General features: G+C 40.9%; 1 protein-coding gene across 6 annotated transcripts in view; it reads left to right on the forward strand.

The window, feature by feature from the left end:
- The window catches only part of LOC145986749 (homeobox protein PKNOX2-like), a 153,934-nt gene that overhangs the window by 40,945 nt on the left and 88,733 nt on the right, over positions 1-24,256 (forward strand). For 5 of the 6 annotated variants that reach the window (XM_083121120.1, XM_083121126.1, XM_083121122.1 and 2 more), the window contains exon 2: positions 3,136-3,220. The exons of the other annotated variant lie outside the window; for it this stretch is intronic. The gene's annotated coding sequence lies outside the window, so the exon portion shown is untranslated. The remainder of the gene's footprint in view (positions 1-3,135; positions 3,221-24,256) is intronic. 6 annotated transcript variants of the gene reach the window in all.

Raw genomic sequence — 24,256 nt, forward strand, 5'->3', positions numbered from 1 at the left:
ACTGGACCTTGGCCCTCTCTAAACAAGCGGACTTTTTCTCAAAATGGCTCTCGTTTCGATGTACCACGCAGAGAATATACAATATAGGGCAGTTTTTCCCAGTCTTTTCCAAGTCTATCACCCTCTTCGTTCATCACTTTTGCACCACTTAATACACCTCACGAAAGCTGGTATAAAATTAAAACGTTAGTGACATTGTTACAGATAACTTAGGGGGAATGGACTAGTGGTTAGAGCATTGATTAAATAGTATTTCACAGATTTGTCGCAGGTTCAATTCCCACCATCAACAAAAGGAGGAAAATGTTTGAGTTCACTGAAGTTTACGTACAGTGCCTACAACATGTACCATTAAGATATAGTACAAGTATTTTGCAATCCACTTATTTTTTTATGACCCCTATATTTGTAATAAAGGGTGTTCCGTATAGGAAGCCGAATTTGAATCAAGTGCTATTGTTTTGTTTCGAGTTTGGCAGACCTGTTCTTACCAATGTTGGTATCTGTTGTCATGCCAATTAATGTAGCCTCAATTGTTTTGACTCGTTTGTTGTGGTTACGATATGGAACAGTCTACGATTGAGCAACGTGTTCTCATTGTGAAGACATTTTACCAAAGTGGTGAAAGTGCAACGCAGACAGTGCGAAAACGATTTTCGGAAGGAATAAAACACCTAACGAGTCTACAGTTCGCAGACTAATGTTGAAGTTTTAGTCAACTGGTTCAGTGTCAACGGTGAAATCGCCTGGGCGGAATCGTTGTCGTCGGACAGAGCAACTAATCGCTGCCAGTCCTGGAAACGAGTGATCCCTTTGCACGGTGACCAGGAATGGACGTGAATTTGAGAATTCACGTATAATTCCTGGAGACAATAACCCAAGCATAACTCCCGGAATTTAAGGAATTCCCGGCGAGTAGACACCCTGTTTTTCTAGCGGATTCATTAGTCGAGCCCTCTCGAGTCATTACTTGCCCAGAGGACTTGTTTTCTTGCTCCACAGACTCCTGGAATAGAATATAACCAGGGCAATTATCAAATAAGCTGGGAAGAGGAGTAGTGTTGCCCACGAAACGAGACGGGACAAGCTTTTCAAAATTCGAGACGGGACGAACCTGACCACCTGTCTCGTCTCGTTTTCGAGACGAGACACGGGTCGGGACGAGACGGCTCGTGAATTCAATTCAATTCAATACGGAGCAAGTTTCATAATAGCTTCATGTGCATTGTTCAATTATCTTGAGATCTGTGTTCTGTTCTCCCAAGAGAGTAACGATGCCTCTTTTGACTTTGGAGTCCTTCTTGAGTTCTTGTTTTGTCGCAAGCTCTCTGCTGCGTTCTGTGGTACCGAGATTAGTTTCCATGTCGATATACGAGACCAACACCAAACCAAGGTAACGGTTATCTTCTTCTTTTTTTTCATCGCACTTTACCCGTGTCTTTCAATGTGTGAACTGGTTCCTGGAGCTTCACAAAACATTCTCTCTGAAATTAGCATCGACTGCGTCTTCCTTTGTACTGCTGCTGCTATTCCACATTTCTAATCCTACTTGATTTTCATTGACTGCAGTAAGCCTCCTCGGCTTTTAATCAAGGTCCCGGGTTCGATACCCGGTGGGGGTGGGTACATTGCACAGTGGTTTGGAGCTCACTTTAAACTGTATATCCAGTCTATATTAGCCTATCTATGCATAAAATGTACTTAAACCAACAATTGAAACAAATTCAATTTGTCGGCAGCATATTCCTTTGTCCATAACTCTGTTAGATGCATTTGTGTATGTAATTTGTTCATTGTCATTTTATATTTTGACTATCCTTAATCTTGTGCCGTATATATCGTTGCTTTCATAAGACTCTAGCAGTCCGCTTGAAAGGCATTCGCTTTTTGGCTTGTGAATTTGGCTTTAACGTTCTTGAAGCTGCCCAGAGAGCCTACAACGTTCATACTGCTGTTACGTTGTTTGCGCATAGACGTGCGCCGTGCCTTCCCGCACATGCGCAGAAGCACAGAGAGCGACAAGTGGGCGGAACCGGAACGTCAGACCGTAGACTCGCATCGAAGCTACACGCAAGATACATCCAGGGAGGCTACGAAGCATAAGCGAGCTCTACCACTGCAGATTTAGATGCGGACTTTCCCTGTACCGCCGTTGTCTTGTTGTTCCGGAATATTCATGCAAGACAATGTAATGTTTTTTAAGTCCCCCTTCTGCATGCATCAACTTTGTTCCAAGTTTTGAAGAGCAAATCCCCACTCCTCCCCCATCACATGTTTTGCTTCTCCCCTGCGAGGGACAAAGGGGGATTTCTGGGGCTAATGAAACCCCCCATCCTGCGTAGCGTGCCAGAAGCCTTAAAGTTGAATGCCGCTAAGCCTGCCTCTTCATATGCATACATCGGGAGAGGGCGAAGGCAGTGTTGGCAGAATCTCCTTTCTAAGCCCTATATTCGGAGCTGCAACTTTCCCCGTCCTCAATCAGGGTGGCCACTAAAAATATAAATAATAAAAAGGATTTCTTCCACTCTACGAAAACAATTCTCTCTGAATTTTTCATAATATAGGCTATATAATAGTGTTCTGTTCTTCATAATGACAAGCCTCGGTGGCAGAGCACGTTCAGTAGTCGACTCATGGCCATATTTAAATGGGGGGTTAGTGTTCACCCGCCCCCCGCCCGAAATGAACTTCTTTCATGTTGGATGAATACAAGTTCAGAAACAAAAATCGGCAATTCCTTTTTCAAATACGTATTCGAAGCTTTACAAAAGTATAGTCATGAACAGTTCTGTGTTGTAACAAACCCGCTATAAGTCAATGAGTTTGTTAGACCTCAGAAGTGTCCGTGACTGTACAATGGGAAGACAATGCTAACAGAACCCTTCCTTGAGACAATTCAGCCAGAATTTTCAAGCGTTTCGAATTCCTGAAACTTGTCTGAACATGTTTTATTCTTAGAATCACAGCGCACCTCCATGTCGCTGGTGTGAAAGATTGCGTTTGTTTTCTAAGGTCGTTTTCAAGTTGCACCACTCGGATGACAGGCGATATGTTGCTTTGGTGTGAGATCTCTCAGATGTTTCAGACAATTCCATTCATAATATTCGAATTTTGATGTATTATTCTCTGTTCCAGGTAAGTTCCAGAAATTGCCATCCCCTCCTTCCAGAAACCGGAAGCGAACAACACAGGCGCCCGCATGGTTCACACTAGCGTTCAGGTGAGTGTTTGCATTTTGTTCTGTTACTGCAGGGTGGCTCATAAGGCAGTTGACGCTGGCAGTTATTCATCTCTTCATTGATTAGCATTCTGCCACTTTGTTAAAACAGTACCTATTCGAGTCTTCCGGTGGAGGCTCATAGTGGTTCGGATTGAACTCTAAACTGTAGGTCCAGTCCCGATTAGCCTTTCAGTGTGTACGATTGCCTCGACCACCAAACTGGTCACAGTGCATGAGCAGAGAGATTGGAAGTGTTGCCAACCTCCGAACACATCGAAGTCCGTCCGTGCATGTCAACTGACTGATGGGCCATCCTGTATATCGAAGTGCTCGGTATTTCAAATGTACTTATAAGTGTTCTCTCTCGCGAAGGAGAAGCCTCTGTCTGATCTCGGGGGAAAAAGTTAGAACTGTTGACAGTGCATTGAAACATTCCACGAAGGCATACAGAAATATGGAGGTAGGCGACCACATATTCTCGGTTTCAACCATAGTGAAGGGGTGTAGTCATCACCACGCTTTCTCCTCCATTATCCATGGGTTGCTCCCAAATTCCCATTGATTATAACCGGGTATTCTCTGTTGAGCCAGTACATCCCTGCCCTTGCCATATCTGAATAAGTCGCCTTGTAAAACAATTTTAGGTTTAGGTGAAATTAAATTACCCGTTTGGAGGGGGAGGGGTGCGGACTCCCTCTCCCCCCGAAAGACATATGAAGTAGGTTACTAAACTTAAATAATCAAAATATGTATACTTGTTTGGCTGTTGTATAATCGAAGGGTTTTTTTTTATTTCCGTGGACTTGCACGAAAACGAAGATTAGATTGGGTTCGTACGGCTTTGAATGGACAGTACCTAAGTAAATGTATGCACACGTATAATAATATGCATAAACTATTAATCAGGAACTTTACTTTTCATCAACTGGATATACTGTTCTTTTTTTATTATTCATTAAATATTCGATTTAATTTTTTGACATTAATTTCCTTGGCAGGACAGTTGTTCTTATGCAAATTTTAACGCTCTTAACTACACGTAAGCTAGATTATGAATACTTGCTAACTGTTATATCTCTATTTTTATGCCGTTTTTTCCCTATTCGTGTAATAATAACAATATTAATTAATTGAACTGTTTCAGTGATTATAATTATGAATATATCTATAAATTATATTATTGCATTAATTATAAACATGTATATTACTGATACTATTTATGATACGCACTGTTCGGACCACTCCCGAAATATATTTCTAGATACATGCCTGGTGAAATTGTCATATATATGTACACACATTTACTAAAATTTGGAACGAGACGAGATTCTCGGAGAGTAAGTCTCGGCCACGGGTGGTAGCGAATCAAGTTTCGGTGTCGTCTCGAAATTCGACGCAAGGCCAAGGCAACAGTTTTAAAACACACTCGACATGGACTGTCTCGTTGCGGTGTCATCTCAATTTCAGACAAGGATTTAATTTCAGTGCTGAATGCGTATCTTAACGCAGGGCAAGAGCGGGTCGCATGGTTAATAAAACAAGCTTCAAAAACCCCCGACGAATGTTTATCTCGTCCTTAATGTGCATAAATTTCACGCAGCCGGCCCCGCAGTACGGGATGGTTAGCAATTTAATGTCGTACAACCTCAACGGGGCACACATTTTTATGCGGCAAATAAATGTTTATACAAGCAATACGGACCACGCGGGGGTAAACTCGTCAGGTAATAAATTGTGCATTTGCATTTCCATCACGTGACAACTCCCCCTCCTCCCCTACTTTTTTTGCATTCGTTCGGATGAATACGAGAATGGGTGAGGGGACATATAAACACTAATTGCATGGCGCACGCATAAGCGCTCCTTGTCGCATTAACAGCCGAACAGCACGCGCGTAACAACACTTCGTTTAATTATTTTGCAGCGCTTTGTCGCAACAATGCAAGGTGACCGAGAGCCATTTTGCGCAGAAATGGCTTATCCATCTTTTGCATTCGAATTGCATTGCGGTATGTGTCCTCTTTGAGAGATAGGGTTGCAGATGAAGGCCTGTGATGTGTTCTCGTGTGTTGTTAGCCAGGCGCTTTTCTTTTACCATTGCAGATTAAACTTAAAACCTCAAGGTGAAGGTATACGCGTTTCAAGTTTACAGTATCATTTCCGGGAAGGCATATTTTGTTATGCACAAATATTGCTTTGAGTGAATAGGGGAACGTCAAGAGGTCCCGGGTTCGATACTAGGTGGAGGCACACAGTGGTTTCGATCCAACTTTAAGTTGTAGGTCAAGCCCTGATTAGCCTATCTGTGCATAAAGTGGAATTAACGATAAAACTCCAACTTGAAATTGGGAACATATTTTGCGATGCACAAATATTGCTTTGATTTATTACGGAAACATTTTGCAGTGCACACATATATATAATACTGTTTTGAAATATTATCTGAACATATTTGTTGATGCGCAAATATGACCTTGATTATTTGTGGAACATATTTTGCTATATTTGATGTATTGCAGAAGAAATTGTACTGCACGGCTTCACCACATTTTTGAGTTATTTGGACAATATATTTTGTAACGCACAAATATTGCTTTAATTTAATCCTATTATGAAAACATTTTTGAGTGCACAGTTAACATTGTTTTGAGTTATTTGGAGAATATATTTTGCAGTGCATTAATATTGTCTTGAATTATTAGGCGAACATGTTCAATGTCCCTGGATTTTCCATTACATATATATTTTTTTTCTTTTTCACCTCAAATTCTAATGTTTGAAGTTACGGTAAAATTTGCAGTGTTATATTGCAATATTTAAGTCTTCCTGGTATATATTGAAGAAAATGAATTACGTATTTATCACGAATAAGATAAATATTGTAAATTACAGTTGCGTGAACCATAAATATAGTTTTAATAACTGCATTATTAAAATTATATAAAATGAGCGTTAATATCTTCAAACGGTCTTGTTCATCTTTTTAAAGGTTTTAGACCGTGATTTCTCCAGTGAACTTTTCACAGTGTGCCTGAATAACCTTGCACCGAGGAAAACTTCTCTTCGCGAGGGAAGACCTCTGTAAATTGTTTCCAGAAACAAGTGGAGGCAAAGCTGCAACCGTGCTCATTTCCACCAGTGGCGGGGGCTGCTCGTTTTCTAATCCTGGCCCCTTTTTGCTTCGTTTACTGCCATCTTGAGCTCTCCGCGTCTTGTCCCCGCTTTCTTCCACCCCGAGTCTATCAAGTTCGCCCGCGGTTAATTCCCCTCACACCCTCACTCTCTTCGGCTGCAAATCAAAGCGAAGTCTCCAGATATTTGTAAACGTCTTTTGAGGCTGCTTAACGACTCTCTTCGGAAGTTTTGCTCTGCATCCGAATGAGGCTGAGTGGATCCGGAGCCGTGATTAAAACGCCGCCGTTCGATCTGCACCCTCGCCGTCGCTTTGCAAGCAGCTAAATAGTTAATTAAGCGCCCCCGAAGAAGTATTTCATCGGACTCTTGTTGACTCGGCGGTGGCGACTGTGATTTTCCTTCTCTGGCTCCCGGAGGCGAGCGAACTAAGATTTTCTGCACCTTTCGGTCTGTTTGATTTGGTCCCGATTCAAATTAAGCCGCGGCGGAGAGTTTAAAGGGAATTTCACTTACGGAACCATATTTTTTTTCCTCCCTCGCAGTTTGCTAGGTTAGCTCGATGCACCACAACGGGTGTCGAGCTAATAAAGAAATATATTTGAACCGTCCCTGAAACGAGAGAAAAACATTTTTGGACGACTGAAATAGGATCCGAAGTCCTATTTCTGTAACCCTAGTGTGGTTAGACCAAATATGATTTTTCAAATTATGTTAATCTAAAAAATATATAATGTCTGAAAGAAGATGCATTTCATTCATATAGTTTTTTCGCACTGTGTGTTTCATACCACCAGAATTTTGTCTTTTCTTTATTCATTAAATATGTAATTAAAACTGAAGTTATTAATTAATTTGGATCACATTTATACGTCCTTTTTTCCGTTTTTAGGTCTTTTTTGGCAATTTATAGGTCTTCAACTTCCGAGCCCTTGTTATTACTTTACCGATATCGCTATCGAAGGATCCCGAGTTCCAATCCTGTCCTGGTCATGAGTATATCTTTGTGAATGTCTCTTCACCAATTTTATCTAATCGTCACACACACTCATCCTTGCGACCAGCCAAAAATGAGAGAAGTTCTATGCTAATAACAAAAATGTAAATTACAAATATTGCATTAATCTTAAGGGGAAAGTGCATTTTATGATGAACAAATATCAGGGGAAATATTTCCTATTCACAAGTATTGCTGTGAATTATTAAGAGAACATATTTCGTGATGCAAAGGTATTCCTGTGTATTATTATGAGATCATATTTCGTAATGCACAAATATTGCTGTGAATTATTAGGGCATCATATTTTGCGATGCACAAGTATTGCTATGAATTATTAGAGGAACATTTTTCGTGATGCACAAATATTGCAGTTATTTATTAGAAGAGCATATTTTATGATGAAGAAATATTGCTGTGAATTATTAGGGCATCATATTTTGCGATGCACAAGTATTGCTATGAATTATTAGAGGAACATATTTCGTGATGCACAAATATTGCTGTTATTTATTAGGATAGCATATTGTATGATGAACAAATAATGCTGTGATATGTTAGGGGATCATATTTCGTCATTAACAAATTGCTATGAATTATAATGGGTATTTTTTTCGTGATGCACAGATATTGCTCTGAACTATTATTGAAGCATATTTCGTGGTGCATAAAAATTGCTATGAATTATGTGGCCAATTTTTTTTTTGTAAAGGGACCCGCAATTATTGATCTTCGTTTGCTTTGGCTTTCCTTCCTGTATGTGGCACTAGCTCACATACTATTCCCATCACATGATTTCGCGGTCGCCGATATAAATTCTGAAATATTGAAGATAGCCATTGTGCTTAGTGCTAGAACGGAAATTCCAAATACCATATGAAGGTTTCAGTATGACTTACACGTGTGTTAAGAGCATGGAAACAAATGACGTAAGTTCTTGAGAGAATTCGGTACGTGGTTTCAGTTACCTAGGGCACTGGCTTCCGCAGTTGGCTCATTGTCATGCAATTCTGCCTTACCTCTATCCCTGACTACATGCTTGCTTCCACAACAATTAACTGGAAGTGGCAATGGAGTAAAACAATCGAACGGCAATTTACTCGATGCTTTTTATTGTTGTACGTGTGCAGTGTCCGCTCCGTGATTATCGTGATTCATGGACTGGCCGTGACGCGTATGGTAACTGTCAATTTGATATGACGTAATGTGACACCAACGACGCTGGATTTTCTCGTGGAACTTCATTCCGCAGAGGGGGTGATTGATTATCTCGACCTCCGTAGAATATTATGGAACACAATGTTTGGGAATGTCCTCAGTATAAGTTGTTGACTCTTTTCCTTAGAACAACAAGATGTAATACAATCCTTAAAATTGCTAGTTCAAGAAAAGTTGGACGTAGTCTCCTTTGCCCAACCCCGATCTTATGTGGGCAATGTCGAGGTGCAGGCCAGCATTCGGTGGCCATTAACTTGTAGTTTGCAAGCCGTGTCAATGATACTTTGCTTTTCAGCTTTGTGATTACTAAATTCCGAACCACTCATAGGCGTGCTCAGACCCTCTGATTAAGGGGGCAAAAGCCTTGATGAAAGTTCAGTCGGGAAAGAAAATCCTCATTTTTATCTCACTCTTTTAGTTTTATTCCATCGATGCGCGCGCGTGTGTGTATTCATCCGCCCTATAACAAACCAACAACAAAAATGATATAAATTGTCTTTGAAATGTGCGCACTCCTTTCCCTCCAAACGGAACTGTTATAGCAGCAACTGTCTGAAGTACTTAGTTGTCCTTACTTCTCTCCCTGGTAATTTACAATGCATTACAGAAAATAATAAAATTGCGAGCGAAGAGAGAAAGAAAATTTTATGATATGTATTTTTATTTGTATAAAATTTGAAGTCGAGGAGGCAATTGCCCCCTCTGTGCCCCCCATGCGTTCTGGCTGTCTGGAGGAAATAATGCAAGAGAGACGTGAAAACTAATTTTGAGTATGCTTTTGTCATGCTACTCTTAGATTCTGGTAGTCTTGCTCTCTTTTTACTTCAATGTGTGCCCCCCCTAATACTGATTTCCGTCCAAGGTTGGGAGAGGGCAATACCCCCTGCCCCCTTGTGGTTACGTCACTGCACCCCCTTCCTCCGTAGTTGCTTTGAACTTTCATCGGCTTGAAAATACTTCATTTCCTTTAAGAGTATGATATCGTTTGATAAACATGTTTTGTTGCTATATACGGAGTTTTAAAGCACTTTCTACTGTTTTTTTACGTTATTTCAGTTAACCCGGACTTTCTTTAAACCGGTCAACTTATCCCCCATTAGTCCGGATTAACGAGGTTTTACTGTACTTCTTCGGGTATGCAGTATGTAAAATTTGTTTTTTGTAGGTCCTTGGCATCTAAAATGCCAAAACAATACTGACCTCAAGCCCCCAATTCATAAACTAAAACAACAAAACTTGACGTTATTAACCCGGCTTACTTATTATACGTTCTATGTTAAATTACGAGGTCGCTTTTTAACATATTCACGATCACTTAGTATATAACGCTAATACATTAAATATGTGCAGTGTAATTGACATACATTTAATTACAGTCTGGCATACAACGGAATTACCGTGGCTATTTTAATACTGACCGAAAATCAACCGTCTTCTGCACAGCATGGTTAAATACTGGCGCCATAGAGAATATTCCAGAGCGGTTTTTGGCTTTCATGACTTCAAAAGCTTCAATCAAGGTACTGCCATCTCTAGGATTTATTCCCAACTACGCTCTTTACGAGCACTTCCCGTTATTACCACATGGGTCCTTATATAATGAATTATTTTACATATATATAATAATAAATATTAAATATTTAGTAAATTACTTTCATAATTTTGTGTGTATGTAAATTAAGATTTTCCTTCCCACCCCCTCCCCCCATCAGTCTTCAATGATTTCGTACCCTGCAGGCCAATATGATGTATGCCATATTGCGTAACCAAACCGTAGCTACACACAGGGGCACGAACGTCCTCGAGTTTATCTTCGGTTGGCCATCCACGTCCCAGCCGAATCTTCGCTCTTCCATTTCCCACTTTCGCTCCAATGTGCCCCTGCTTCCCAAAGAGGCAGCCCACCCGTCACGCCTCGCAGCTGTCGCAGGATTTAGCGCGACGCCATAAAACCGTTTTGTCACGTCCGGGGACGTCCTTCCTGCAGATGGCAAGAATCGACGCCAAGTCCCGTCGTTGAGCACACCCGCGCTGTGTCACCCCTTAGACGCCCGGCCGCGGAAGAATTCAAATAAAGCAGGCTCTTCTCCGGAGGCACCGGTGTGTCTTGCCTGCCGGGAAATGGCCATCCTCGTGAGCTGGGACGCTAGTATCTGTTATCAAGAGTCCGTTCGGATGTTGACACAAAGACAAAAGATTGAGTGTCACTGTCAATGAATTAGCATGATAGTTTGCTCCTTTGATTTGTATTTGTTTATTGTAGGTCGCTTTTCTTCAACTTTAGGCTAATGGAGGTTGGATGATGATGGGATGGACGAAGAGACAGCACACACACGTTGATTTCCATTTGTATTTAGATCGCTTTTGCTACCCCCATTTGGTGCAAGGTGTATGAATCTTAATCTTAAACCTTAGCTAAAATATCTATAGGGTAGGGTTCTTTGTAGACGACGAAACCAGACAGGATGCCTTCCAATGGAGACGTTTAAACGAATATATTATTTAAACACAGGATACATGGAGTAAGAATATTTACACGATAAGCTACTTTCTTCTATAATTCTTGTTTACAGTCAATTTTCATCTCAATATGAATTTTATTATTTCTTTTCTCTATTTGAATATTCTTCTATCTGGACTTCTTCGTAATGGACAGATCTGGATCTGGACTTCCTTCTTAATGGACGGTCTGGATCTGGACTTCCTTCTCAATGGACGGTCTGGATCTGGACTTCCTTCTCAATGGACGTTCTGAATTTCTTTCTTATCTTATTTGTGAACTTCCCTCTGGATTTCAATTTATTTATGTTTTGACGATTCAATGAATTCCTCTATCCAGCTTTTTCCCTTAAGCTTTGGAAAATATACTAATCTCCTCCCTTGCGGCTGCGATTGGAACGCGCCAACACTAACTGGGTACAACAGAGTGTATACTTGGTGCCAAGCGATTGACACGAGCATCCACGTAGGTGCTACGGTTGAAACGCGCAACCAAAAATGCTGTGGGGCGTTGATTGGAACGCGCCGCCACTGGTGTAAACAAAGTTTCCACTATGGGGATGGTAAATCAATCATACAGATTCAATATCTGTTCAAAGACGCAAATTTGTATCGGTGCTTTGACTTCTTTAATTTTCATATTAACTTACATATGACCACTGATTTAATTTATCGCGTATATACATTAATTTAATTCTTTTATGTGTATTCTTTATGTTCTTATAGTAGATTCTATTGTTTTTCATCTTTCCAATTTGCTTTGTTCTTATATATAAGATTATTCACATATATTATGCTAATTCATAATATTGCATGCCTGGTGCTGCCATCTCTGTTCCGCTTTGGCAAACTATTTACATTATTTGGTCCTATTGGGTACGTAACACTTTTCTGCAACTTTTTAACAATCGCGACGATGAGGATGAGTGATGATATGATGAAACTGATGAAGTGGCACAAAGAATACCAATGCCCAGATTGTTAACCTGTAAAAATGCAGTCCAGGATGGATTACGTGGAGGAAAGGTTGATACTTGGGTGCCTTTGGAGATGATCATTCCGTTACAGCCCGATGTATGTGCAGTCAACGGCAAAGATAATGGTAGGCAAATTGTCCATCGCTATTTTCATTACTTTTTTATTCTACATTCGATGTTGTTTTAGGGAATGAAACTGTGTTGGTTCGAAGCAGGCATTGTCCTCTTCTTATTGACGTCGTTACTTCAATTAATTATCATGATATTGTGTAATACAGATCGAATGAAAATAATGGTGGACAATTCGCCTACTGTTTCTTTTGCAGTTGGGTGTACGTGCCTCTCCGGTGGTAACGTCGTCGTCTTGTAATCAAAAGGTCCCGCGTTGGGGTCTCCCATCAGGTGGAGGCACCTAAATGGTTCGGGTTCTAATTTAAACTAAGGGGTCCCGGGTTCGATACCCGGTGGAGGCACATAGTGATTCGGATCCCACTTTAAATTGTAGGTCCAGTCCCGAAAAATCATAGGTCTGTTGTGTGTTTGATTCCCACCACCGAAGATATCCTCCCTCTCTCTCTCTCTCTCTCTACCTCTCTGTCCCCCTCTCTCGAAACGTAGTATTTGAATAGGTGCAGGTAGTAGAAGCACTAGACAATGGGTAATATCCAGTTATTAAATAATATTGCATGTATTATGCATTACATATATAGTGAATTATTCAATGAAGGGATTAGGTTTTAAAATTACTATTGCTTATTCTGGGGGGGGGGGGTAAATTATCCTGTGGAGGAATGAAAATTAACTCTGTCAGGGATCCCTCACACTCCCATTAATTCGCTCCCTGATTTAAAGTGCAGTATATGTTGGTGACTGCATGCACTGCAAGAACGAAGTTAATGTAAACAAAACCACGTGGACTTCTGAGAAATAGTTCCTTTCCTATTTGTGTTCTGGTGTTATTTTTGCCCATGAATATATTTTTCGCATCTGAACATGTCATTATATGAGGTCCCACAACTTCGACATAGCAGTTACGTTGAGTAGCATGGCGTTATCACATCACATGCACTATATTCCCACTGACAAGATTCCTACACAGATTCCATTGGAATAACCAATGGAATTTCTCACAAGCCACGCGTAATTGTTTACGTTGACTTCATTCCAACGGTGGACGGAGAATAGTCTGTATCCCAATACACACAGCCGTGCAACTACGTATGTCTAAACAGAGTGCGTGTGCTGAAAGGGTGTTGGTCGGCATTTGAGAAGGAAGGGGAGAGTGGAGAATGCAAGAAAGTGTGTTTGTTTCGGCGACCACCGTTTCCTCCGGAAGTGAGTGTCGAATGGCCGAAAGCATCCAGGATCCCACCGCAGTCATTGTGGGACCAAAAATAAAAGCAAACTTCGCAGACGCCATAAAAGTTGGAATTAGTCGGGGAAAAGATAGGATTACGAGAAGGGAACTTTCCTGTTTGGGAAGCCTAAAGGGGATCCTAGGTTAGGGAAATTTCCCTCGGTGTAAGGGGAAATATTTGTTCCTCTGCGAGAAATGTCCGTCAAAAGTAGGGAAAATATCCCTATAAAAAGCATTTCTCAGCGTAGAGAAAATGTAGATTGGTGTTGAAATAATATTTCCTGCTTCGGTGTACAGAAAAATAGTAGAAAAATATGCACAGATGTATTTACAAATACATGTTGTCATGTTTTTGTTTTAAAACTCACTTAATGCGTTGATGATCCCAATCTAAGAGTTCAGTATTCAGCTTTTACGTTTGAGATCACCATCCCCAAAGAAGTGTCTTTTTTTATTCAAGGTTTTTTTTATTTTTAGCCCCCCCCCCCCCACTCACACACACAAAATTGATGGCTCAGTCTGCCTGTCGTTAATATTTGAAGGGAAAAAGAACGAATATGCACTAAGTGCAGCGAATGTTATGTTTTTACCTTTCGGATAAGGATTTTCTTTAAATGCGAGGAAATTTTGTATCGATATTTTTTTTTACGGAGAAAGGGATTTTTTCCCTGGAAAAGGGGAAATTCCTGCGAAATTCCGTTACCGTCACTGTACTTTTTTTTGTGGCTAGGATCAAGTTGCCTCTCAGCGTTTTGTGCACAACTGGCCGTTCGCCGTCCTGCTGTTTTCTGGCACGCAATTCGACACCTTCCCGTCATAGCTACTTTTTACGTCGTCGAGTGGTCGCATCTGATCCGATGTGATGAAATGTGAAGGCCAATCCAGCAGTTGGTCATTTGCTTCCCACTGTATCAGATTTTACGTAACGGACCCATTTTGAAAAAGAAATCAATTTATCAGTATAAAAAAATCCCAATCGATACAAAAATTCCTCCATCCCTTAAAACAATTTCCCAACTAGAATCCTGTAAACTCTTCTTTCCTCTCCCATTCGTGCCACATGACCTGCCCACCTAAGTCTTCCTTTAGGTCCAAATATTTGTCTAAGGATTTTATTTTGAAGCGACACTTATTTAACAAAAATCAAATCAAAGTAAAAGCAGGGGAATTGGACTCGTTAAACCCGCCCTTATTTACCGTGAAGGGACAAATCACTATGGGCAGAATACAGAATGGACTGCTACTACTTCATACAGAGGGCTTTCTCCGTCCTTTCTTTATCCGGCACGCTTTCGTTACGGACCAAAGTCCACCGTTTACAGAAGCTGGCGTCGAATCGCATTCGGAGCCCAACATTCCGAAAAATTAGCTCATTCAGAATAGCCGCCGGCTGTAATGATACGAGGACCCCTTCTCCCCTCCGCCATGCTAATGTTGGTTCCAGTGGCTCCGTGTAGTCTTCATCAAGCTGGATTGCTCTTCTTCCCTGGACCACGAGAGCAGAAGAAGAAGATGGGAGGGGGAAGCAGACGTCAGCAATCCCATTGTCCAACTCGCCTGGACAGGTTCTCTTCCCCCCCATCTTCATGTGGCGGCGACTTTTAACTTTTTCTTAAAGGGGAATTCGCAACCTGGGTAGGTTGATATGTCAGCTGGAATGCAAGAAATCTCTCTTGCTTTGCCATCTGTCTCCCTGCCTTCTTTCAGTCATCAGTCTCATTCTGTCTCATTTTTTAAAATCTTTCTCTGTCTCTATATCTTGAACTACCGTTTTGCCAATCTTCGTCTCTTTCTTCTTAATCTGTTTCTCTCTCCCTCTGTTTGTTTAGTTGCCTGTTTTTCTATCTCGCTGTGTAGCTAATATATGTGTAAATTTTAGTTTGTGTCAGATTCGTTGTTATACATTTTCATTCATTCAATATAGAGGTTTGAGTTTTAAGCCCTCTTTTATGCACAGGTAATCAAGTCAGGGGTAGACTTGAATTTGAAAATGACATGTTATTCTCTGTGTTTTTCCAGCAGACTGGCCCTCTTAAAATTAAGCCCCCTCCTATATGTAGGGCATATGATACATTTTCCAGGCGGTTCAGTTCCTTTGCTTATGAAAACGAAACCCATTCAATAAATGTTATTCATTTTTCAAATTCTGCACCCAAAAATCTATAAAGAACAGCTTCTTTTGTTTATGTAAAAATTGCATTAATTTGGAATAATTTTGGGACGAACCCGGTGAACCTACGTCAATGTCTTATTTTCCTGAATTTTCGCACAAGGTCTCGTCTCGAATAGGGATGGTCATTTTCGAGAAAATGTTTTTCGAATTTCGAAAGTGAAATTTTTCGTTTTTCTCTATTTTCATTTTTTTTTTATTTTTCGATAAAATAATTCGTTTCGAAAAAAATTTCGTAATATATTTTTCGATTTTGAATTTTTCGAAAAAAAAAAAAAAAAAAAAGTGGCCATCTCTAGTCTTGAATTCAAAGGCTCGTGCCTCGATGGGATGCTTGATCTCTTCCCTCTCCTGCCACTTCCCTCGTCCTTTCGCAAAAGGGATTGAGAAGAACTTATCTGTGTGAGAGGGTGGAAACTACAAGCAGAGCGTTGAGCGGATTTCCCTGTTGGTCCAGACAATTTCAACTTCGCACTTCCCCATAAACAAGCTCCCTCGTTCCTCCCTCCTCCCCCGCTCGGCCTTTTTTTTTTGTTATTTTACAAGGCGCCCGACGAAACCCGCAACCTTACTTAAACATCCTCGCACTTGCTCGTATGTGCGCGCGCAATTCAATTTACAAATGAACCCTTGCTGCTTTGCGATTTTCCCTCATCCTGTTTCCTTCCCCCCCTTTGCTTCTTTTTGGCGCTCGCTGCTCCTTGCACCTTCACGGCACGATCTCATTTCCATCTCCGGCCCAAATCAAGGATCCCCATGTAAATATTGCTTGTGTCAAGCTTTTGTTTATTTAGGTCCCGTCTGCGCTTCGACAAAGTATTTTTTCTGTTCTGCTAGATTTGGCCTTTGTGTGAAATTTTCTTTTTTGTTCAAGTCTACGACGTTCAGAGAAATTTGCTTTTGCCCTCGTACATCAGGTTAGCTTCTACCCCCTCTCTGTCGCACACACACACAAACACACACAATGGAAATTCTACAGAAGATTTCTTAACATGTTTAAAAGTGTATGGGAACGTCAGGTTTTGTTTCCTTTCTGGTTGCTCATTTCATTATGCTTTCGTACACTTCTATAAGTTGCCCTGATTGGCCTTTTCCCATTGGCTGCCGAAAAGATCAAATTATGTTTCGAGTAGGCATGAGGATAAGTGTCTTTCGGTTGCTCTGATTGGCCTTTTCTGATTTGAAATAATGTCTAAAGTCAAATTACATTACGATTGGCATTATATCAGTTACATTGATTGGCCTTTTCTTGATTGGTTGCTGAAATGATGTCTAAAATGAAATTCCGTTGAGAGTGGGCGTCTTTCTTACTGGTTGCTGAAGGAATGTCTAAAAACAAATTGACTGGAAATCGAGACGAGATATAAAGTACTTAATAGAGTATTAGCCGGGCAAAGACAGAATAAGTATAGCTGTATATACATATACAAAAAAATGAGATGAATGAAAGTATCCAGAAGATAACACAGTTTTAATAACTATCTGTTTCTTCATATCATTACTCATGCTCATCGCCAAAAGTGGCAGAAAGGCGAAGCAAAATAACAAAAATCAAATCAAATTAGTAATTAGAATTTGGTCATTTGTGTGTGTGTGTGTGTGTGTGTGTGTGTGTGTGAAATCAGTAATTGTTTGACCCTTTGACTAGTTCCTGTGGTCCGAAAAATACGGTAAACAAATGTTTCGAAGTTATTTTTTCTTGATTATTTGATTTAATAATTAACTCAATGGAATGTGTTTGGACCCGTTGAACCCTCGCCTTACACACGACCACGAGGACAAAGCAGAAACAAGAACCAGAAACACAATTTCGTTTTCCTTAGTTTTCGGCTCAAAACTTCTGGGGACACGTACTGGACGCCATCTCGCGGGAAAAGCTCGAACGTTCGGCGCGAGGGGAGAAGTGACTCACCTGCTCGGTGACTGATGAGCGCGGTAACCGAGCATGAAAAGCTGTCGTTTGTCATTCCACCGGCTCCTCATCAGTCTTCTCGCCGGCGTGCAGTGTAGCCAACCGTCTCCCGGTTGCTCTGCGCCTAGAGGATGCCTGACCACCGCAACCACAGAGCTTCTACTTCGTTCATTCATTAGTAGATCATGGGCATTTGTGTAGTGAGAAATAGGAAATGCGCAGGACCAAATTTAGGCTCCCATTGATGTGAATACCATTGTTATGTGTATCTGAGACCTACATTTCTTTGAATTCGTCTAGTTTCACTTATAAAGAATTTGCCACTGTGCCGTGCGATAAGGGTTTATCCAGAAATTCCCATCTACGGAGGTGGTTCGTATTTAGAGGGGTTATAAGTATCAATTTAGAGACAAAATTATTTTAAATTGAGCCTTTGCGTATTTTAGGTGGTGTTGGGTGTGTATGGATAAATCCCTGGTCGTACAAGAAACTTAATTGACTGAAGAGAGAATTCAGAGGTCCACACATTTTTTACCACTAAAAGTCAAGAAACCATTTTGTTATTGAGTCAATTCTTCCTTTGTTCTTTATATAGGTGCAGTTACCTCTTGGACAGAACATTTAAAGTTAAAATTAACAATTGTTATTCAGAAATAGCCAACATGAAGAGTGGTGTACCGCAAGGGTCATCCGTAGGGCCACTATTGTTCTTGCTCTTCATAAATGATATGGAACATTCTGTCAAAAGCAGCAATCTCCTATTATATGCAGACGATGCCAAGGTGTACAAGGAAATTCATTCTATTAATGATTGTTATTTGTTACAGAAGGATTTAAATTACATAAACAAATGGATGCAGAACAATCAATTGCAACTAAATGTATATAAAACTAAATTTGTAAGGTATGCCAGGAAAACACAATATAGCTACAGTGTATAATTACAAGGTTAACAATGTACCAGTACATAATGTAGACAATTTCAAAGACCTAGGTGTTATACTATATGATACTAAGCTTACATTTAAGCCACACCATATGATTGTGAAGAAAGCAAGATCTATTATGGGAAACCTGATACGAAAGTGAAAGCAAGCAGTAATTTGGAACTTTTCATTTTCATGTATTCCATCATGGTTAGGCCGTCCTTAGAATATGCTCGTCAAATATGGCATCCGTTAAATTTCAAAAGTGATACATCGCTAATTGAAAATGTTCAACGGACGTTTTGTAGATTTATATATAATAATTTTAAAATGTATCATGTCTATTATGAATACAGTAATCTAAGTAAAAAAAACTTAAATTATGTAACCTTGAATGTAGATGAAATATATTCTGTCATCAGTTTATATGAACTGTCTTAGCAGGTGTAATATCGTAGATAGTAAAACAAATCTGGAAAAATTATGCGTGAAAGTACCTTATTATAAAACCAGAAGACATGATAATGTAATTGCAACTACAGTCTTGAAATCCAACACTTGGATGGACAAACTGGTATCGTTAGTACAGGTGAATGTCCCAATCTATGAAAATAAAATTCGATAAAAATGTAAGCAATTTTAAGAACAATTATGTTTCAACTTTTATATAACTTATTTTTTTTTAATTTCCGATGTACCTAGGTATATATTGAATGTATATTATTCCAAAATAGTTTTATGCATATATGTTAAACACACAGTGTTGTATAAAGGTTAATCTGTTAACAACACTCAAATAAATACATTTCATTTCATTTCATATAATACAGTAATCATAATAATTACAAAAATTACCATTAAAAAGAAATCACAAGAAACACCAATTGTTCACGGTCACTTTCTTGAGTATCATGACGGAACACACACCCCTTTGTGCGGGGTTGATAGGCTCACCGCGTGAATTTTGCCTCCTATGTACAGTCATGAGCAATATAAATTGACACCCGCTTCCATGCAAGGCGTTATGCCTAACTCTACGGCGGTGGTAGAACTTTCCATTGAAAATTTACTATTAAAATACATTTATCGCCGGTTGAGTTAGGCAACGCATATAACGCCTTGCGGGAAATCGAGTATTTCAGGATAAAGATGTCAGATTTATATTGCTGATGACTGTACATAGGATATAAAATTCACGCGTTGAGTCTATCAACCGCCACAAAGGGGTGTGTGTTCAATCGCTGACTATACGTTGTCTTTATGATTTTACGAACAATGTAATATAGAAAGAATGGGAATATATTAAGGAATAATGTAATTTATTTTCAATTTTTGATAAAAGCTTTCGAAAAACAAGAGGTGGTGGAGCAGCCACCTATTAGGTAAGCTACTTTTTTTTTTTTTTTGCTATCATTATTAAGAATATGCCTAAGTGACGCAATTGATTAGTCTCCACTTTAGTTCTGGTACCTTCAGTGGCGTGCCCAGGGGGGGGGGGGGTTGGCCGCCTTCGGCCCAGTATTCCTAAGAAAATAACATCAAATGCATGAAAACATGGTAAAAGGAGGGCTGACTGCTACGAAAAAGTATACGTAACCCCTCCCTTTCGAAAATCCTGGGCACGCTAGTGGGTACCTTCAACCTTTGTCATGTAAGTTCTAGGACTGGCGCCAAGTAATTGTCATTGTTCCTTTCAAAGTAAGCCCCTCTGCAAAGTATACTTCAAGGTGGGCCATCGCTTAAATGTAGGCATCAAAGTTTCAATCACTTAATTTTATACTTCAAAGTGGGATGGGGTCGCCACCTAGAATTTTGTTGATTGGTGATTTGTTGTTAATTTTAAATGCCTCAGAAACAGGGGACCCCTCTTGTCCGTGCTTGGTTCACCACATTTAAGGCTAGTGTTATTGCAAAGAGTAATTTGTCGTTTTACTGACAGTGGAAGGGCCATCAATGTAATCCAAATTGGACCCCTTTTGTTTGAGGCGCCTCCCTTTGTCTCCCATTCATCCCCCCTCTCCCCCTTCTTGCTGCGGTCGCTGTAAGTAAAAACAGCGCCTTGGAGGGAGTTCCATGTTTCCCCGTCGGCGGAAGGAACGACGCGCGTTCGGTCTCATGTAAAATGGATGAATTGTTTTACCAGTTGCGTCGGTGTTTTCTTCTTTCTCCGAGCCCCCCATGGTTTTTCATTAGTTCGCCTTCACCTTTGCTTCTCCCTTGAACATGCAGGTACAAACCGTCTGCTGTTTCGATTTTATATCCTCGGTCGGAAGGACTGCCCGCTCGCTTTTAGACATGAGTTGAGCCACCAGGAAGAAAGGAGCCAATCAGATCAAGCCGCAGTGCGTCAAACGCTTCTCGTAGATTAGGATGACACTTAACTTGTCTGCAAATAATTACAACCTAAGACTTTACGGTCTACACACACAAAACTAAATGCATCAAATCTATTGATGCGCCAGAAACGCATAGATTGATGCACTAAAGTGTGTTTTGTTAAGTGTATTTAGTAATGGTAACACCAAAGTCCACCATATGATGCAAGTGAGTATTTTATTTCTGTCCAGATGCACTTTAATGTATCAGTTGATGCGTTTTTTATACACCTTCGTGCATCTTTCTCCACGTTTGGTCTGAGCGATAGACTTTATGCATTTTTTTGTTTCAGATGATGCAGGGGGAGAAAACTTAGCATTATGGGAGTGTTATTTTACTTGTTCTCTTGGGAATATTAAACTTCCCTTGGCGTAGAAAAACACATGCACGGAAAGGGGACACGTTGAAGATTTCAGTTGTAGGAGAAGTCGAACCTCCCAATTTGATTAGCCGTAACTTGAAGTTGCGTTTTTTCCCTCCATAACGATTCATGGGATTTTGTAAATTCATGTTCATATTTTTCAAACATCGTGCCTTGATTAATAAGCAACTCAAAAAACCGCTTCCACTTGCATCAGGGGGAGAAATTCATACTCTCTTATGTAGTGGGAGTTTCTTTAGCAGTGCCCATTCCGTCGATATTGAAATAAATTCACACCTGGTGCGATACTGTCACTCTTCCCTCTAAGGTGAATAATGATTAGGAGAAAGTGAATGGATGCTCACAAGGAAGGAGCATGCTAGGCCCAGGACTCGTGGCGAGAATTCGTCTTTAGTTATAAACTAGGTTTTGATTTGCTTTATTTTACTTCGTTTTTTTGTGCCACTTTGGGCTAATAAGATTGCGAAGATTGGGATGAGTGATAATGTGATGAAGTTGATGAATGGACACTCACAAACATGAATGCCCAGGCCTGGATTCGAACCCGGGACCCCTGGCGTCGTAGCGCGATATGCTAACCACTCCGCCACGGAGGCCGGCACACACAGGAAAATTTGTCATCGATTGATGTACTAAAGTGTGTTTTATGACTTTTCAAAGAATAAGATTCACATTTGATGCATTTCGGTGCATTTTAGTATGTCGTGAAAGAAACACCAAAGTGCATCATTTGATTCAAGTGAGGATTCCTTTCAGTCGAGCTGCACTTCAATGCATCAGTTGATGTTCCTTGATGCACCTTCATGCATCATCAAAAAAGATGCATTGTGGTGCATCATAACGCATCAACTGATACGTTGAAGTGCATCTCTACTGAAAGGAATCCTCACTTGAATCAAATGATGCACTTTGGTGTTTCTTTCACGACATACTAAAATGCATCAAATGTGAATCTGATTCTTTGAAGAAGCCATAAAATACATCAATCGATGCATTCTGGTGCAGCAATCGATATGATGCATTTAGTTCTCTGAGTGCAGTTACAGTTTTATCCGGATACTGGACAATTTCCTATCCGGATTTCAAATATTCGTAGTATATATCGGATATTATACTTGGATTATCGCGATGTTCGGAATATCTTATTTTTCCGGATATTCGGATTATCCGAAATGTCCGGATATCCGAATGTGTGCATTATCCGGATAGTTTTATCGTTTGTCCGTTTTACGGACTATCCATATATTGTTTTATTCATCATGTTTGTATTTAACTACGATTTTTCTACAAATCCTTCATCAAATTTGTGCCATCCAGATATCTGAATTTTCCGGATATTCGAATTATCTGTTATCCGGACTTTGTAGCAATTCCTATTACAAACCCGGCAGCTCAAGCTGAACGATACATCAACGTGAGTAAGTAGAGTGCGACCACGCTAAATCCCGGCAGTTACCCGCTGTTGTCACGTTTACCTGCGAAGGAACTCGCTGTCAAACAACCAATTACGCCCACCGCTTGGTGAAAAGCCGACAACGTTAAACTTCCCCCTTCTCAAAGCTGCCAGTATGAAAACAGGATTTTGTCAAAATAACCGTTCTGCGCTGTGATTACACACCGGTTAGTACAGCGGCTCCATTATAAGAAGGAACTTGCGTTCAAACAACCAATTAGGCCTACCGCTGCCCCCCCCCCCCGTTGGAGCAACATGCGGCAACCTTTGAATCCCTCCTCCCCGAAACGGCCAGCAGGGAAACGGGATTTTGTCCAAATCACTGTTTTGCGTTGTGAATGGGGGCCGGTTCTTATCGTGGCCCTAGTATAAGTCTAACCCCCGTAGGTCCCGTCTCGATTGGTCTCTATGCACAAAATGGACCAATTTTTGCCTTTTTTATCCTCATTTATTAGGATGGGATGCACGAGGAGAGTGGGACGAATACTTCTTTACGCATCGGAGAACCTCTCGTGCAAAAGTGCGTGGGACGACCGCGCTCGCACAATGCGTCGTAAACTTTGGCGGCACAAGGCATAAACCTCGGGGGGAGGGGCCGATTCCTTTCGTAACGCGTGCAGGGGGCGGGTCCGGATCGCGTCGAGGGCGGGGCGGGAGGCGTGGCTTTCCCCTCGAGCTCTTAAATCCCACGGCGGGGGTTTATTAGGGAAATAAGTTATGGGGGAGCGGGTCGTTGTGTATGCCGAGCCTGGACCCTATTAGATTCCCCCAGGACGCCTGGCGGACCGGCATACAAATCGAGCCATCACACACAACAGGAAGTCGTTACGGAGGGGTTGGGTTCGGTTCGCGGATTACGCTGGCGGTGCATTCGGCGACTGCAGGCCTTCCGCTCGGAATAACCCGGAGAGAAGCAGCGCAAGGGTTGCGGGAAGTGGATCTTGCCATTTCCTGGGGTTTAGTCGCTTTTCACCCGATGCGCTTTTTTTTTACTTCTTTACACCCTTTGGATCCTCAGCCAAGGAACGGCTATCCTCGTTCGAACTGATACTGTTGATTGTGACCGAGCCTTACTCTGTGAGACTTCGGTAGAGTCTGGGTTCATGATTTGGTTATTTCAAGTCGCTTTTGGCCCATCGCGACAATGAGGATTAATAGCAATGAAGAAAGGGGAACCCTCCGAAGCAACCCGCCTCGTTCGATAGTATGCGCTTAAAGTCCTGCTGTCTTTCATTAAACCAGGACGTCATTTGCTCCGATTGATTGATTTGCTTTATTTTACTTCGCTTTCTGTGCCACTTTTGGCTAATTTGCGAAGATGGGAATGAGTGATGAAATTGATGAATGGACATTCACAAACAACCAAGCCCGAGCGGGATTCGAACCCGGGACCCTCGGCGTCGCAGCGCGATGTGCTAACCACTCAGCCACAGGGGCCGGCGTCATTTGCTCCGAATTTACTGGTTCCCCCGTTCTTCTTTTTCATTAATAATTTATTTATTCTTTGTTTACAATATAGCAATAAAAAATGTGATGTCATACATTTGGGTTTGGTGATAAACAATTAATGATTAGACCTGCTCTGGCACCCACAGCAGTTCGTATTTGTCACCCATGAGTGTGTTTCTTTTTTACAT

This window comes from Lepisma saccharinum, chromosome 4 (assembly GCF_977018435.1).
Source record: "Lepisma saccharinum chromosome 4, izLepSacc3.1, whole genome shotgun sequence".
In the NCBI taxonomy this organism is placed as follows: Eukaryota; Metazoa; Arthropoda; class Insecta; order Zygentoma; family Lepismatidae; genus Lepisma; species Lepisma saccharinum.